Source organism: Mesocricetus auratus, unplaced genomic scaffold (genome assembly GCF_017639785.1).
Source record: "Mesocricetus auratus isolate SY011 unplaced genomic scaffold, BCM_Maur_2.0 Super-Scaffold_100676, whole genome shotgun sequence".
Lineage (NCBI taxonomy): Eukaryota > Metazoa > Chordata > Mammalia > Rodentia > Cricetidae > Mesocricetus > Mesocricetus auratus.
The window spans coordinates 90,825,987-90,842,939 of NW_024429266.1; the positions used below are offsets into that span (position 1 = coordinate 90,825,987).

Sequence of the window (16,953 nt, forward strand, 5' to 3'; positions counted from 1 at the left end):
GATCTCATCAAGAGATATTTTTGTGTATGCTGAAGCATGAAGGTTAAGAGAAAAAGAGATGATTGGAAGACAGCAAGATGGAGCTGGAGGGGTTAAGAGCACTGGCTGCTCTCCCAGGGACCTGAGTTTGATTCCCAGCACCTCCAAGGTGGCTCACAGCTGTCTGTAACTCCAGTTTCAGGGTTCCAATGCCCATTTCTATTCTCTATGGACCCCAGGTACTCACACAGTGCACATACACAAAGACAAAGCACCCACATGCATAAAATTTAAAAAATGTATTAAAAATTAACACATATTTCCAATACCTGTCTCTATACCTGAATATGCTCTATTTTACATTACTGCAGCTATTATAGATTTGCTTTTCTGCTCTCTTTTCTATTGCTTTTTTTTTTTTTTTTTTTTTTTTTTTTTTTTTGAGACAGAGTTTCTCTGTGTTGCCCTAGCTGTCTGGAACTCTCTCTGTAGACCAGGCTGGTCTTGAACTCACAGAGATCCGCCTGCCTCTGCCTCCCGAGTGAGTGCTGGGGTTACAGGCCTGCACCACCACCACCACCTGGCAGATTTTGTTTTTTAAATACAAGACTTCCTGTGTTGTAGACCAGGCTAGCCTCAAACTTTTTGTTGTTGTTGTTTGTCTTTTGAGACAAGGTTTCTCTGTGTAGCCTTGGCTATGCTGGAACTGTCTCTGAGCATCAGCTGGCATAACTGTAATCCTCCTACTTTGGAGGCAGAGGCAGGAGGATGGAGAGTTCAAGGTTATCCTTGGCTATACAGAGAGTTCAGCTACACAGACCATGATGAGCAAACAAGACAAGAACTTTAGAAAAAGTGCATTGAGAAACATTCATTGACAATTCTAACATCTTAGCCCAAGTGCATTCCAGTCTCACGGGGGGGGGGTGTGGAGGGGTGGGGGTGTTGCTTTTATTCAAGTGCTATTGCTCACTATCTCTGAAACATATGCTGCTCTAAGAAACTGGATCACAATAATGAAAAAGATGAAGTTGAGGTCCTTGTTACTAAAAGTTATAAGGTCTACATCTTCTGTCAAAAACCTTTTAGAATCATTCGTCCTCGATTACAAAGACTTTTGTGGAATCCATGTAGTAACATGCTGATGAACACACCTTGGACAGAAATACCTATATTTCTATTTCTCCTACTCTTCAGCATAAATGTGAGGGTACATTTGTCATTTATTTAAAACATTGTATAAATGTTTGTCTGCATGTGTACTGTGTGTGCACCTCATGCTCTTGGAGATTGGATGACGTCAGCTCTCTTAGAACTGGAGTTACATGTGGTTGTGAGTCACCATGTGGGTGCTGGGAACTGAAACCAGGTCCTCTGCAAGATCAGCAAATGCTCTTATAACCACTGAGCCACCTCTCCAGCCTCTCATTTTATTTTACTGTTTTTTTTTCTTTTCCAGATAGTATCCCTCTATGTAGCCATTGGCTAGCCTGAACCTCGCCATGCAAACCAAGTCAGCCTTTTAAATTCATAGACATCTGCCTGCCTCTGCTCCCAAGTGCTGGGACTACAGGTATTACACCACCATGCTTGGTGCCTCTATTTATTTGATAATTTATTTATCCTTATTTTATGCACATTGGTGTTTTGTCTGCATGTGAGGGTGTCGGATCCCCTGGAACTGGAGTTACAGACAGCTGGTAGCTGCCATGTGGGTGCTGGGAACTGAGCCTGGTCCTGTCTTTATCTACATTTTGCCTTGGGGCTTTTTAGCTTTTCTTTCTGTATGTCCTGCTTTATTTCTGCTGACTGACAACTGCCTGGCTACCCCCACCCCCACCCCAGGGCACCTCCCTTTCTTTCTCCCTCATTTCCCTCCTCTCTTCTGTTTATTTTCTCTGCCAGCCAGCCCTGCCTATCCCTCTTCTGCCTAGCTACTGGCCATTCAGCTTTTTATTAGAGCAATTGGGTGCCTCAGGCAGGCAAGGTGAAACAATATCACAGCTTTTCATAATTAAAGGAACACAGCATAAACAAATTCAATACATACACAGTTAAGCAAATGTAGCACACCTTTACAGTTACAGTAATATCCCACAACATAAACAAATGTAGCACATCTTTGTATAGGTAAGTATTCCATGACACACTGCCCTACCTGAGGTGGGTGGTCCCAGGAGTCCAGACTTAGCACCTCAGCTGCCACCCAGGCCCACAGACGGCCTTGGGTTGGCCCACCCTAACTTCCTAAGTTCTACACCATCTAGGATCTGCTGGAGCTCATGAAGGGACTGGTCCCGTAAAACAATGCCTGAAATAGCTCCATGACTGGGGCAGCTGTGGGATTTCCCAGAGGAATTTCAGTGAGGATTCAGTGACAATGGTGGACCAGAAACCAGAGGCCTTGGACCAGGACAGTGACTCTTTGCAACATTTGTTAGTAAAACTGTCTGGACAAAAGGGTATACTATGTAACACACCACTTCCAATGCCACCAGGATGAATGAAGAGGTGTTAGGCAGAAAAGAAGGAGAAGCAAACAGGGTTTTGTTTTGTTTTTTTCCGAGACAGGGTTTCTCTGTGGCTTTGGAGGCTGTCCTGGAACTTGGCTGGTCTCAATCTCACAGAGATCCGCCTGCCTCGGCCTCCCGAGTGCTGGGATTGAAGGCGTGCGTGCGCTGCTGCCGCCGCCGCTGCCGCCGCCACCACCCTGTGCAAACAGGGTTTTTTGTTTGTTTTGTTCTTGTTTTTGCTTGTTGCTTGCTGGTTTGATTTTTAAAGATTTTCTTTTCTGGGGGAGCACGGCAGGGGCGTGGGGATGATATGAGGGACCAGGAGGTGAGTGGAATTAGGTGGGGATGCGAAATTCCCAAAGACTCAGTAAAGAAATTATGTTTAAAAAATGCACAGGAAAAAAATGTATTCTGGAGAAAGACTAAAGCTCCACAAATCTTGAGGCCCAGGGCTCTTTTTTTTGTAAAGAGTTAAAGTGCTGTTCTTTCAGACTGCTTATTTTGGTGAACTCAAGGGAAAAGCTGTTCCCTCTGGATCATCATTATCTTTAATCAGGGCTTTTCCTTGGTGAGTGTTCAAAGTCCTCTCAATTAGCCTCTCCATATACAAGCCTCCCCGGACTTTGAGCTGAGTGTAGCAGATTGTAACTGTCTTGAGCTTTCTGGCTGGGGTTGTGTAGATGTGCCAGCCTTCCTGGGTGGGACCAGTCCCTCCCTGCAGAGGACCAGCAGGAGGGCTTCATGGATAATGACGCACAAGATACATTACTTGACCTTGGACAAGGTGTATACTTTTGGGGGGGGCTTATTCTACAGTAGACTGACTTCTAGGATGATTTTTCTCTGATCTATCTTCTAGCTTTCAAATTCTATTTCAAATAGCTCCTAGCTTTCAAATTCAGGAAGAGTGTTTGGCTATGTGAGTTTAAAACAGGCACAGGAATGAATGAAAACAAAAAAACAACTAAAATTCATTCTATATATCAAATACCATATTAGTCCCTATTTGTCAGGGGCAGACCACCATGACTGAGGCACTGAAGTTGTGACTTTTTTTGTTTGTTTGTTTTGGTTTTTCGAGATAGGGTTTCTCTGTATTGTTTTGGAGGCTGTCCTGGAACTTGCTCTGCAGACCAGGCTGGCCTCGAACAGCCCTGGCTGTCAGGGAACTCACTCTGTTAGAAGGCTGGCCTCGAACTCAAAGAGATCCTCCTGCCTCTGCCTGCCAAGTGCTGGGGTTCAAGGCGTGCGCCACCACCGCTGGCTGAAGCTGTGGCTTTTAAAAAGGCACCTTTCCCAGCCTTCCCTTCCTTCTTCCCTATGTTTTCTCTCTTCTTTTTCCAGGGACTTCTCCCAGTGTGTCCACATGAGGGGGCAGCAGCGATGGCTATGAAAGGTTTGCAGTAAACGTTGCTCCAGCTGAAGCACATTTTACATTTGCCTTGTGGCTCATCTGAAAAAACCTGGGTCTCTCCAGGACACTGTAAGGGGTAGCGGGGGAGGAACTGGTAGATGACTCTAATCATACGAGGGAATGGAGGGGGGGTGTCAAATACTCCCGTTTTTGTTTTTCTGTATCAGGATGCCTGTATTTCTTCTGTTTCTCTGTCCACCCCACAGCTGCACATAAATGCGAAGCCTGAGACTCACTGAATATCTATCTAGTCAACATTCATTCATCGGGAACCAAGTGAAGTTCTATTGAGCATACACAGGCAGGCAATGTCTCCGTTTCTGATACTTTTTCTCTTCCACCACTGAGTATCTGCGTGAAATGGGAATCAGTAGTGAAGTTTTTGAAGAAGCAGATATTGAAATTGATCGATTTAATTCCCAGGTTCATAATAACAGTAAGTTGAAGTCACAGTTTTGCTTCTTCTTTTTTGTTTTTCGGGACAGGTTTTCTCTGCATAGCTTTGAAGTCTCTCCTATCACTGCTCTGTAGACCAGGTTAGCTGCGAACTCAGGGAGATATGCCTGCCTCTGCCTCCCAAGTGCGGGGATCAATAGCGTGCACCACCACCGTTCAGCTAGTTTTGCTGCTTTTTATTAAGGCATATATTTGACGTTAAATTTTTTCTTAAAAAAAAACAAAACCTTAGTTCTGTATAGATGGCCTTAAACATCTGACTATCCTATGTCCACCTTCCAAATTGTGGGATTACAGGTGTGAGGCACTATACACGGTTTTCTCTTTGAGGCAGAAGCTCCATCTGAAGCCCAGGCTGATCTGGAAATCATGGCAATCCTCCGGCCTCACCAGACCCCGGTACTGGAGTATAAAACTGCGCCTCCACGGGTGATTTGATAGGATACTTTTCTAGGCTTCAGTTTCCTTCTGTGTAAGTAGAATTCCTTACAAGTATAGAGTTGGCAGATTCACCAAAGATCCGAAACAACCAGGAAGTATATTCCAAAGTGAATGTCCTTAATGTTAAAAGTTATCCTACCGTTGTGTGAAATTCGGATTTAACTGAGCACTCCCATTTCACCTCACAGCACCGGACCCGTAAAGGCAACACATATACTATACAAGTTAAGTCCTCATTACGATCCAAAGCAATTAGTGAGGACTCTAAATTTTTTGCTTTGCTTTTTGTTACCGTTTCCTTATTATTTGCGAGACACGGCCCATAATAATGTTACCTTGGTAAGATTTGGATTAGATTCCAATGCCCAGGTTCCCCCTTCCCAAAACAAACAAACAAACACGCGCTCCAAGAGTTTGCACTGCGTTTCGGGCAGACGACGGTAGCGCTATCTCCAATAAAGCTTTACGGTCCCCGCAAGACTTTCAAAGCCCGGCCAATGGTGGCAAGCCTTCGGGGGATGGAACGATCCCAGGGCCGCGCTGGCCGTCGCGGCAGCCCCGGCACACGCCTCGCGGGAGGACACTCCGGCTCGTCCCGCGCCAGCTCGTCCACTCAGCAGCCGCGCCGCGCCTCCGCCGCCCTCCCATAGGTCCTTCCGGGGACAGGCGAGGGCTTTTCATTTTCCCGCCTGCTCGGCTGGGCTCCGAGGCCCTCGGCGTTCCCCCCCCCACACCCGGCCTTCCGAGCCCGCCCCGCCCTTCCGGACGCCACCTTCCCCCACCCGCCTCCGGGACAGCCCGGAGGGAGCGGCCGCCGCCCTGCGAGCCGGCGGGAGGGAGGCCTGGGCGAGCCGCGGGAGGCGGGGCGGAAGGAGGGGGCGGGGCCCAGCGCCTTGGCGCCGCGTTGCCATGGCAGCGGGGCGGGGAGGAGGAGGAGGAGGAGGAGGGAGGAAGCGGGCGAGCGGGAGGGGGATGTGGTGCTGCGGCGGCCGCCACCGCAGCTGCCGCTGCCTGCTCGCGGCTGGGTGTCCCGGAGGCGGCTGCTGGGAGCCGCGGGAGCAGCTGCGGTGCTCTGCCATATTGTGTGTGGCCCGGCTCCGGGCCCGGCCCTCGCCTCCCCTTCGCGGCGGCTGGAGCTGACGGTGAGTTCCCCGGGGCCGAGCGGCGCGGGCGCGGAGGGAGGCAGCGCGTGGGGCCGGCGGCGCAGGGAGGCGGCTGTCCCGTGACGCGGCGGGACATTTTTTTAAATTTTTTTTTTGTCCCGTGAAGAACTGCCTGGCTTCCCGGCGCGCGGCTCGGGCGGAGCGTGGGTTCCCCGGGGGTGTGGAACTGAGAGGCGAGCACGGCCCCCGTGAGGAGTTAGGAGTTTCTCCCGAGGTAATGACCGTCCCGAGGGGGCGTCGCGCGGCCCGAGCCTCGGTGGGCACGGCCCGGGGCGAGCTCGGCTGGAACCTGCGACCGGAGAGTTGCTCTTAAGCGCCCGGGGAGCCCGCGCCACGTCGCCGTTCGGGCTCCGATCCGAGCGGGACGCGCGTGGCGTGGAGTCCGGGTCCGGTCGGGTCCGGCCCCGGGCGAGCGGGGCGGGACGGCTGGGCCCGGAGAAGTAGTGCCCCGGAGGCGCCGCGCGCGACCCGCGGGAACTTCGGGCGCGGGGCCTGGATGTGGGGTGGTGGCCGACCCCGGCCCCGCTGCTCGCCGCTCCTCCGGCCGGCGCCCCCCGAGGGGAGCGGGCCACCGGCTGGGTTGGGACTCGGACTGCTTGCTGGAGCGTTGCAATATGGACACTTCCTGTTCGCCTTCTCCTCCGGGGCCGAGGCTGCTTCTGTCTGCCCCTGCCCTCGGGTCGTCGGCCCCGCCGGGAGGGGTCCGCGGTGGTCGACCGCCTTGAGCTTGGGAGCTGGCCCTTGCGCAGCGGCCGGCGGCCTGCAGCCCCGCGCCGGGTGGGAGTGGGGGGGGGAGGTAGTCCATGTGCGAGGTGCTCGCTCTTCACTCCAAACTCCGCCCCCGGCTACCCTCTTGCAAAAAAAAAAAAGCCACTGTCGCCACTGCACCTCACGCGACTTGGGGTGCTGTTTCCTTGGGGAGCCGCACTCCGCTTGCACTTCGTTTCTACTTTAAAACCTTCCTTTTCATCTAATAGGTGGGGCGGGGTGGGGCGCGGGGAGTCCCAGGTGCGGAGAAATGACAGACTTTTTTTTTTCTTCCCCCTACTCGAAACTCCGATGAGAGCGGTTAATTATTTCCAGGTTAGTTGGTGCTCTTTCTCCTGTCTTCTGATTGTGACAGCCACGTGGCCGGCTGAATGCAATAGAGTGCTCTAGCGGCCAGAGGACGGGAGGCTTCTCAGGTAGCCGGGGCTTTTAATGGTTTAGTCTTGGGTTCTGCTACAGGCAGACTTCTCTCTGACACGGGGTAGTGGAAAAAGCCGAACCGATCGAGTCTAGGAGTTTCACCTGAATCGTCTAGGGGCTTTGCTTGCGTTTTCTCTGGTAAGGTGTGTATTAACATTTCTGCCGTTCTCTGCAGCTCAGATGATTCGTCTTAAAATGTTAGTTAGGTATCATCAAAGAGTGATGGGGAGTTGGTAGAGCGGTGCCTTTATGGAATTACCTGACTCTCAAGTTGTTTGAATTTCAGAACCATTAGCTGGAGATTCTAATGAACGTGAAATGATCACATTCCGGTGTTTTGAGTTCGTGAAAAGACTCATTTTTCTTCTTTTTACACAGAGATTAGCGATGGAATACCTTTTTAGGGGTAAATACCAGTCTGCTTTGTATACAGTCAGATTTGAGATGTCAGTTAGTAGGAAAATAATTCATCTTGAGTGGAAAATTGCCTTTTAGAATGAATAAAGGTGAAAGGGAAAGTAAAGATAAAAAACTTTTGGAGAGTAAAACTTTAGAATGTCTACATTTCTAGATACCAATGAGTCAGTTTTGGATTGCTTTGACAGTTTGATTTGCTTCTGTAATACCTTTCTTTTATACTTAGTTTTACTTGATTGCTGAGCCATAGGAAGGAAACACCTTAGATTTGTGCAGGATTGTGGGGGGAAATCATTACAACTCCGCATACTGGAATTTCGATTATCCTGTAATGTTTGTACAAAGTGAAGTTAATGAAGGTATTGAAGAGGTTCTGTAGGGCTTGCTACTGTAGAAAAAATAGAATTGAAAACTGAATGTGTGCTGGCCTCTGAGAGCAGTGCTTAGTTTGAGAAAGAAAAGTAAATGAACTAAAGAGATGTAAAGCCAGAAGACCAAAAACATATGCTGCAAGATAGAACTTATGTCATTTGTAATGCGATCTAATAACAAACTGAAACTTAAAAGTATTTCTCAAACTGGAAGTGATCTGTGTGCGTGTGTTTTGAAAAGACTTGACTATATGGTCCGGTGTGGCTTTGAATTTGGAGTGACCCTCCTGCTTCTGCATCTTTTGTGTTGTTCTGAGACATGGTCTCAGTATGTGGCTCTGGCTGCCCTGGAACTTGCTATGTAGATCAGGCTGACACTCCACTTGCAGAGATCCATCTGCCTCTGTGTCTTGAATGCTGGGATTAATAGTGGGCACCACCAAGGATGGCTGCCTGTGGTTTTGTTTTGATTGTTTGAGACAGGATCTTATATAGCCCAGGCTAGCCTCAAGCCTGGTGTGTGGATGAGGATGACTTTAAACTCCCAGTCCACCTGCCTCTGTCTCCCCAGAGCTGCTATTACAGGTGTACACTACCACACTTGGCTTGTATGTGTTTTGTTGCTGTTTGTTTTGGCAATTAAAAAGAATAGTTATTTTTGAAATAATATTTTTATTCTTTAAGAATTTCATACAAGAAACCCCCCAAATCCAACCTCACCTCTATACATACCCAAATTCACATACTTTTTTTTTTTAACCCAAGAATGGTTTTAGGTTTGTCCGTTTTGGTTTCTCAGTGTCTAACTCAGAGTTCTGTCTCTGCCTCCAGAGTGCTGGGATTAAAGGCATGTGCCACCACATCCAGCAAGAATTTTTGCATGCTTGTTTTTTGTTTTTCAAGACAGGGTTTCTCTGTGGCTTTGGAGGCTGTCCTGGAACTCACTTTGTAGACCAGGCTGGTTTCGAACTCACAAAGATCCTCCTGCCTCTGCCTACGAATTTTTTTCTAATGTCTGTTTTGTTGTTGCTTTTAGATTGTGTAATTTAATAACTGGGTTTTATGTAAATGCAAAGGTCTTCCAAAAATAGCTTTGAGAGCTCAGGACTTTACTGATGTAGGGAAGAAAAAGATATAGATCTAATCTTTTTCTTGGGTTGAAATTGAACACAAGAGAGAAGTTGACAGCTGAGACAATGTAGGAGCTAAACTGGGTGTAAAGGTACAAGCTGTGAGAGGTGAGTGGAGAGGGAACTGTAGAAGGCTTGGGTGGGTAGGAGAGGCTTCCTGGAGAAGGAAGGCTGTGTCTTTTTAAAGGGGAACTTCATCTCCATAATCTTCCTGTAGATAATGCCACCCAAATGGCCACACCCCTTTTAAAAATCAACCATGAGTCTTTTCTTTCACACTTTGGTTCCAGTCTTTTTCCATCTTAGTCTTCCACTATGCTGTAGAAACGGTTAGTTCTTTACACCTCAGCACTGCAGTTTATGCTGTGCCTGTGTTGACAACACCTGTTTATCTGTTGGAAATATACTTGGACATTGGAGCTTTGGGCCTTGTTGAAACACTGATTGCTCAGTGCAATCACAGACTTTTAGGCTCACCTTTACTTTCAACTGTAGTTTCTTCTCCTTCCATGAGAGCATGTAATTCCATAGGTGGTGGCATTCTCTACTGCCTCGTGACTAAACAGAATAAATAAATACCAAGCACTTAGCCATGTGCCAGCCTGTGTTATAGGAGCAGCGTATAGTATTGAACAAGAGGAATTCCTTTGTATTTTACCACCCTAGTTAGAGTATATGCTTTGACCACTTATTCGGGCCTTATTTTAGATCTCTACTCTCTGCCCAGTTTGAATGAAGAAAAAGTAGGATTTGGGTGTGAGATGTGAAGATAAATAGATCTGTCTGTCTTATAAGTAAAGGTGGGAAAAGAACCACTTGTGAATTTCCTGCAGAAGGTTATGAAACCCTCCTGAGAAGGTTCATTTCACTGCAGTGTGGTGCAGCGCTCAGAGGAAATGGGAGGAGCTGGGAAGAGCATTATTGAAGGAAAAAGTAACAGTCAAGTTAGGGAGGGTGTTTATTGACAGAGAGCTCAAAGTAGAGGAGCAGGAGGTAGATGTCAGGGTGGACATGACCTGTAGGATGACGGTAGGGTGCGGGTAATGCAGAGGTGGCAGCTAGTGGTGGGTGAAGTGTTGAGGACTGTAATGGGCTTTGCACTGGTGACATGGAGGTCTGTAATGAGTACTGTCTCAAGACTTGTAAACTCCTATGGTACTACTTCACAGATACCTTCAGCTCCACTAGAACAGAGGCCAAAAGAACATTCATCCTCTTTAGTTTTTATTCAAACAGACTTTGTTTTAGAATAGTTTTTTGGTGGTTTTTGTTTTGTTCGGTTTTTCCGAGACAGTTTCTCTGTAGCTTTGGAGCCTGTCCTGGAACTCACAGAGATCCACCTGTCTGTCTCTCTGCCTCCCAAGTGCTGGGATTAAAGGCGGGCCCCACCAACGCCTGACCTTCTTAATTTATTTATTTATTTTCATAGAATAATATGTGCAGAAAACATGCAGAAACCTCACCCAGTTTCCCTGATTGTGTGTCTTCCTTACTCTGGTGCAGTGTCATAATTAAAGAAGCAGGATTCCTATATGACTGTTAAACTGTCATTCAGATTTCTCTAATTTTTCTCTGATGTCCCCTTTTATCCCAAAACTACAGTTTTTCAGACATTGATGACATGAGAGCTTCCAGGTCTAATCAGAAATTTTATAAAATGTCCCTCAGTTGAGATTTACCCGGTGTCTTTCTCATGATGAGACCTGGCTTGTAGGTCTAGGGAGGAAGGTAAAAGATAAAGTGTCTTCAGGTATATTAAGGGTACATGCCGACATACCATACAACAGATAACCTTCACCGTTGTGAATCTGTCTTGCCAGAGATATATATATATATATATATATATATATATATATATATATCTTATACACTTCTCCATACCAGATCTACTTTGGAAGAAAAGTATTAAGTACAGCTCATGGTCACAGGCATTGATCCAATTTTGATTGATTTATTTTTTAATTCCTTCAACCTAATTTTCTTTTAAAGCTTAAAAATTAAACCTACTGAATTTAGGGTTTTGAGCAAGAAAGACATTGTTCTGCCCCAGGAATAGTCCTGATTACTTCAGAAAGTAGGATCTGCTGCCTTACTGTGTGTTCTGATTTCATTAGCGTTTATAAATACAAAGTTACCGAAGCTGTAAAAGTCTAAATAAAGCTCTTTAAGTGGCCGTTTGTAAACTACTGTGCCATAAAAATAGCTGCCCTTTTGCTATCAGCAGGGCTTGCGATTCTTCCCAAGTAGTTACATTGCTGATAGGTTAGCAGAAACTATCCTGTTTCACAGCTTTGTTGTATGTGTTTGTAGTTTTGAAAAGGCTCTCACTGTGTGGTTCTGGCTGGCTTTGAAATTGGAGTGACCCGACTGTCTCTGCATCTTTTGTTGATGTTTTGAGACAAGGTGTCCCTGTGTAGCTCTGGCTGGAATTTGATATGTAGATCAGGCTGGCCTGGAACTCCTGGAGATCCTTTTTGTGTGGCTGAGATTGGCCTTGGGCTCCTGATCCTCCTGCCTCTGTATGCTAAGATTACAGGTGTATGTGCTACCATGCTAGATTAGAGTTTTCAGGTGTTAAAGAAGGTATAGTCTCGTGCCTTTTGAAATTGTATAAGATTTTATTGTGTATGTGTGTGTGTGTGTCTCCATGTCTGTGTCTGATCGTATGTGTGCACAGCACTTGTGTACAAGTGCCTGGGGAGGCCAGAAGAGGGTGTCAGATCACCTGGACCTGGAGTTAGAAGTAGTTGTGAGGTGCCCAATGTGGTTGCTGGTAATCGAAGCCTGCTCTTCTCTGCAAGAGTAGCAGACACTTTTAACCACTGAACCATCTCTCCAGCACCTCTTGCCTTCCTGGTAGATATTTCCTGGTATTATGCATTGGGTTCTTTTTGTCCCCAGAAGCCTGTTTGGTTTGTTTGAGAAGCACTTCTAAACGATGTGTGAAAATACAAGTCTAGGAAATCACTTTGGAAAGGACAGGAGCACATGTGTAGACGGAGGTCAGAGGACAACCTGTGGGAGTGGTTTTCAGTACTCAAACTCAGGGTACCAGGGTTAGATGGAGGGCAGAGGACAACCGGTGGGAGTGGGTTTTCAATACTCAAACTCAGGTTACCGGGCTGTGGCAGGCAGGTGCTTTAACACGATGAGCTGTCTTGCCGGCCCTCTTGATTTCTTAGGGCAAGATCTAGCTGTGACCAAACTGGCCTCAAATTTACTGTTTAGCTCTGGTCTCAAACTATTGGTTCTTGTCCTTCGGCCTTCTGAGTGTTGGGATCACAGGGGTGTAGCATCACAACCAGCTTGGAAGTTCTTTCTTCAAGCTGTGGATGTTGTTAAAATGTCTAGGTTTACCCAGTAACGAGTTACAAATTGTTAGTCAACGATCCCATGTGGAGTTTTATTGGTGGACAGGGAAGGGGTGGGGAGTGGGGGGTGTGTGAGGGATAACTAACCCATGCAGAGCTGAAAGAGAGAGAGAGGGAGAGGGAGAGAGGATGAGAGTAAGACAAGAGTAAAAGAGAGCAGGCAGGGGCCAGCCCTTAAGTTAAAGGGGTCCTTTGCACCTGCGTGGTTCTCACAGAACTCTGGGCTGGCCAGAGTGCTGCCTGAGTGCATCCTGCCAGGATAACAGGGCAGGCCAGCGTAATGTCTGAACCTTTCAGTGGATTCATTGAGTTGAATTTAGTCTTGGATTTTGCTGTGGTACAGTGCTAAAAGAGATTTACCCCACCCCGTCCCTGAGACAGGCTTTCTCTGCATAGCCCTGACTGTCCAGATTTTTGTTGTTTTGCTTTTGAGACAGGGTCTTACTGTAACTCTCTCTGGCCTGGAATTCTACCTTTACCTCCTAGGTACTAAGAGTAAAGGTGTGTGTTACCATGGGTGTCTAATATGGTTATTTTGAATTTCATACATAACCTTAGAGGTAAGGAATTTAGGAAACCGATAAAAACATACCTTTGTGGTTTATTTTAAAAGAATAAATAAAAATGGAAGAGGTTTCTTTTAAATTAAGATTTTACTGTAGTGTGGCTTTGTTTCATCTTAAAACGTTCACTTGAATGATATCTCCCAACCCTGACACGCACACACATTAAATCAGAATGTGAATGAATAGTCTGGGTCTGAATGAGCCACCTAACATGGGAATTGAACTTGTGTCATCTGGAAGAGAAGTATAAGCTCTTAACTACTGACTATCTCTCTCCAGTCTAAATGCTCCTTTATGCTGGTTGGACATTTATTAATAATCATAGCAAGGATTTCTACCTCGTATTAGTTGTCTGCTGTGTCCTGGTATGGTGTTATGCTACTAGACACATAAATATATAATTCTTAGCAACAACCCTGCAGAGAGCATTGTATTTTTGCATATGTAAGAAACAAATAATGAGAGATTAAGTAAATGTAGTGCTGGGTATTTGAACACAAATCTGTCATAGTAAAAATCCATGGTTTCTTTGTATTACAATCTGAAGTCTTCCAAGAAAATGGGTTATTTGTCAGAATGAAATGCTTACATATCGATCTGTTGCAAGCAGGAGCAGTAAAGAGTGCTTGCTACAGAAACTTTTTTACATGCCTGTTCTGGCTGGAATACTGCCCTTCTCTTGTTCCTGTGCGAATAATGGGCGCTGCTCCCTGGGATTCAGGTCTGTGCAACTATCTGTCAGGCAGTGTGGGTGAGTTGGTGGCTGGTGCGTTTGCTTGACTCCAGATCTCACTGTCCATTTAACTAGCACGACATTCTGCTTATAATTTTTTAATGTTTGCTCACTCTATGTTACAGTTTTTGATAGAGCATAAAAATGAATGCATTGTATCTTGCCTACAGTGATTTATAGCCTGATGTCTTGTCTGCCTGTCCACACACACTTCTCCCTCCCAGGTTCTGTATTTTTTGAGGGGAGGTGTCATGTAGCCCAGGCTGGCCTTGAAGTAGCCATGCAGGGAAGGGCTGACCTTATACTTGTGTTTTTCAGGTATTGCCTTGCACATGGTGTGATTCTAACATGAGACACACTCCCAGCCTCAGTTGCTGCCTCTATGTGATGACTGAAGAGTCAGAAATTTTCTGCACTGGGTGCTATCTTGTGATAGTTCTCTGGGATCATTTAACTTTTGGAATGATCACATCATTTTATCCCAAAATCTTAGTGAATCCTTTTTCCCTAAAATTATTACCGCTTAATTTTTTTTGCAGTAATTATATATATTTTAAAAAGCCCCAAATTGATTACTTTTCTGTTTCTTAGTGGAGAGAGCATTTGAGAATCTAGTAAAGGGTTCTTTGGAGAGTGACTCTAGGATTATTTCTTGTTTCAGATGTTCTCTTGACTGCCCTAGTTCTTTTTCTGTTTGTCTGTCCTGCTGTCCTGTAGCTCATGGTGGCTCCAAACTCTGCCTGCCTCCTGAGTGCTGGGGTTAAAGGTGTGCACCATTACTGCCCTGCTGCCCTAGCTATTCAGTAGCTAACCCTCATGGTATAGAGCTTGGCACATTCTAAACTTACACAGAAATAATTATATTTAAATAGCTCAATATAGATGGGGTAGTGTTTGAGGAACTTGTTGGATTTTATTTATTTGGAGATTATTTGATTTGTACATGCTTGGACATCCTCTTAATATTTGAGATGCTGAGGCAGGAAGATCACTTAAGTCCAACAGGTGGAGGCTAGCCAGAGCAGCACATTGAGACCCTATCTTAAAATGACTAGGGGCTGAGATAACTCAGTCATTAAGACCACTTACTGCTCTTGCAAAGGACCAAAGTTTGATTCCCAGCATCGACCTCAGGTGGCCCACAACTATCTGTAACTCCAGCATCCAAGGGTGTGATACTTGTGGCCTACATGGATCCCAGCACACATACACATAACTCATACACAGACACATAATTTAAAATGAGATAGATCCTTAAGGATAAATAGTAGCTTAAAAATGTAAATTAAATGATCAGAAAACTAATGGATAATTTTTTGATCTTCTCTTTGTGTAACTCTGGCTGTCTTGGAACTCTCTGTAGACCAGGCTGGCTTTTGAGCTCAGTGATCTGCCTGCCTCTGCCTCCCGAGTCCTAGGATTAAAGGTATGAACCATCACTGCCAGGTTGAGAAATGTAATTTAAAAAGAAAAAAATTCTTGCCTGGCAATGGTGACACACACCTTTAATCCCAGAATTCAGAGGCAGAGGTAGAGAAGTTGAGAACAACCTGGTATACAAGATGAGTTCCAGGACAGCCAGGGTTGTCACACAGAGAACAAATTATTTTTTGTGTGTGTGCACATGTCTGTGGGTACCTGCAGAAGCCAGAAGAGGAAGCTGGAGTCGTAGGTGTTGGTGAGCTACTTGATGTGGATGCTGGGAGCCACTCCTAAGAGCAGCATGTGCTCTTAACCATGGGATTGCCTTTCTAACCCAATGGAGAGTTCTTCTGTTCAGAAGAACATAGAGGTTAAATTGTGTACACATTACCTAACATGGCAGATGCTTGCTGTAGATTAGGAATGAGTTGCATGAAAGCAATTGTAGCATAAAACAGTCTCTGTACTCCATCCCCAGCACCACAATGGAAAAGGGTGAGCATAGATTCATGGTTACAGAGGGAATGTGGGGAGTAGGGTTTGGCTTTCCTCAGGAGGTAAAGGGATCTACTAACTCAAACCATGTGGCTTGGGGAAAAGTGCCCTTACCCCCTGAGCCATCTTGGGAGAACCCAGTTCTATTTGAAAATATGTTCCAATCAGTCGTCTACCTGTCTGCCTGCCTGCCCGGCTGCCCCCCCCATATGATTTTCTAAGTGTTACTTAGTAGTGCAGTGCAGTGCTGTGGTAGAGCACTTGAGTCGACAAGAAACCTTGACCAGAATTCCTCTTAAAGGAGAAGAGAAATTTAGCATGTGCCATCACAAAGCAGAATGGGGAGCAGTGCCAAGCATAATGTCCTGTACTTGGACGGCAAATTGCTCAGTAAATGTAGAGACTGTTTCAGCCTTGACTTTTGTTTCACAGTTTGATTAATATATCACCTTAGTTTAGCCGGAATAAAAGATAAAGTGACATAATCTGGGTATGCCTTTCCCTTTGTGCGTCTCATCTGGTTTGACAGCAAGTTAAGGCAGGTTACTCTTGAGGAATGTGCTTCGGGATGTTGAGTCTATTGTTTTCCGTTTTCTTTCTCTGGTTAGCAATTTGTCTGACTTTATCTGAATTAAGTACCTTGTAGTCATAGAGCTTAACTTTTTTATAAAACAACCCAGTGTCCGTTGTTTCTTTTGAACTACTTACACTAACAACTTGTAGGAGAATGGAAGAGATCTGTCATAGAAGTTGAGGTAGGGATTATAAGGAGGAGTTGTCATCGTTAGCTGCTGTGACGTACACATGTGTGTACTGGGCTCTACATCCAAAGGCCAAAGGAGGGCGTTGGGTATCTTGTTCTATCATTTCGTCCGTATTATTGTGAATCATCCTGGAACTAAGCTGGTAGCCAGAGAACCCTGTTGATTCTCTTGCCCCTTACAGTTCTGGGATTGTAGGTGTGTGTGTCCATACCAGCCTTTCTTTACAAGAAAGCTAGGGATTTGAACTCAGGCCATCATGTTTGCATCAAGAGTGATCACTCTTACCAATTGAGCTATCTCCCCGGAACCATGTCTCATGTTGCTCAGGCTGGTCTTGAACTACTAATCCTCCTGCCTCTACTTGAGTGCTGGATTACAGGTATGTGCCATAATGCCCAACTGTTAGGCTGGAGCGTTGAAGATGGTAGGGAAAGTGAACAACCCAGGTGTTAAAAGTTGCAGTCACAACCTTACAGAGAAGTGTAATATATACTTTGAATTTACTTCAGGAAGAGAGGAGCATTATCCTA

At 45.9% G+C, this 16,953-nt stretch overlaps 1 protein-coding gene across 5 annotated transcripts in view; it reads left to right on the forward strand.

Moving 5' to 3' along the window:
- The first annotated feature begins 5,760 nt into the window (after positions 1–5,760).
- Positions 5,761–16,953, forward strand: part of Foxn2 (forkhead box N2) — a 42,359-nt gene continuing 31,166 nt past the window's right edge. Inside the window, exon 1 of one of the 5 annotated variants that reach the window (XM_005077279.4) lies at positions 5,761–5,945. The gene's annotated coding sequence lies outside the window, so the exon portion shown is untranslated. Of the gene's footprint in view, positions 5,946–6,075; positions 6,181–6,973; positions 7,050–7,128; positions 7,298–16,953 lie in introns of those variants that run through there. The other 4 variants (XM_021231321.2, XM_021231322.2, XM_021231320.2 and 1 more) reach the window with 4 other exon arrangements.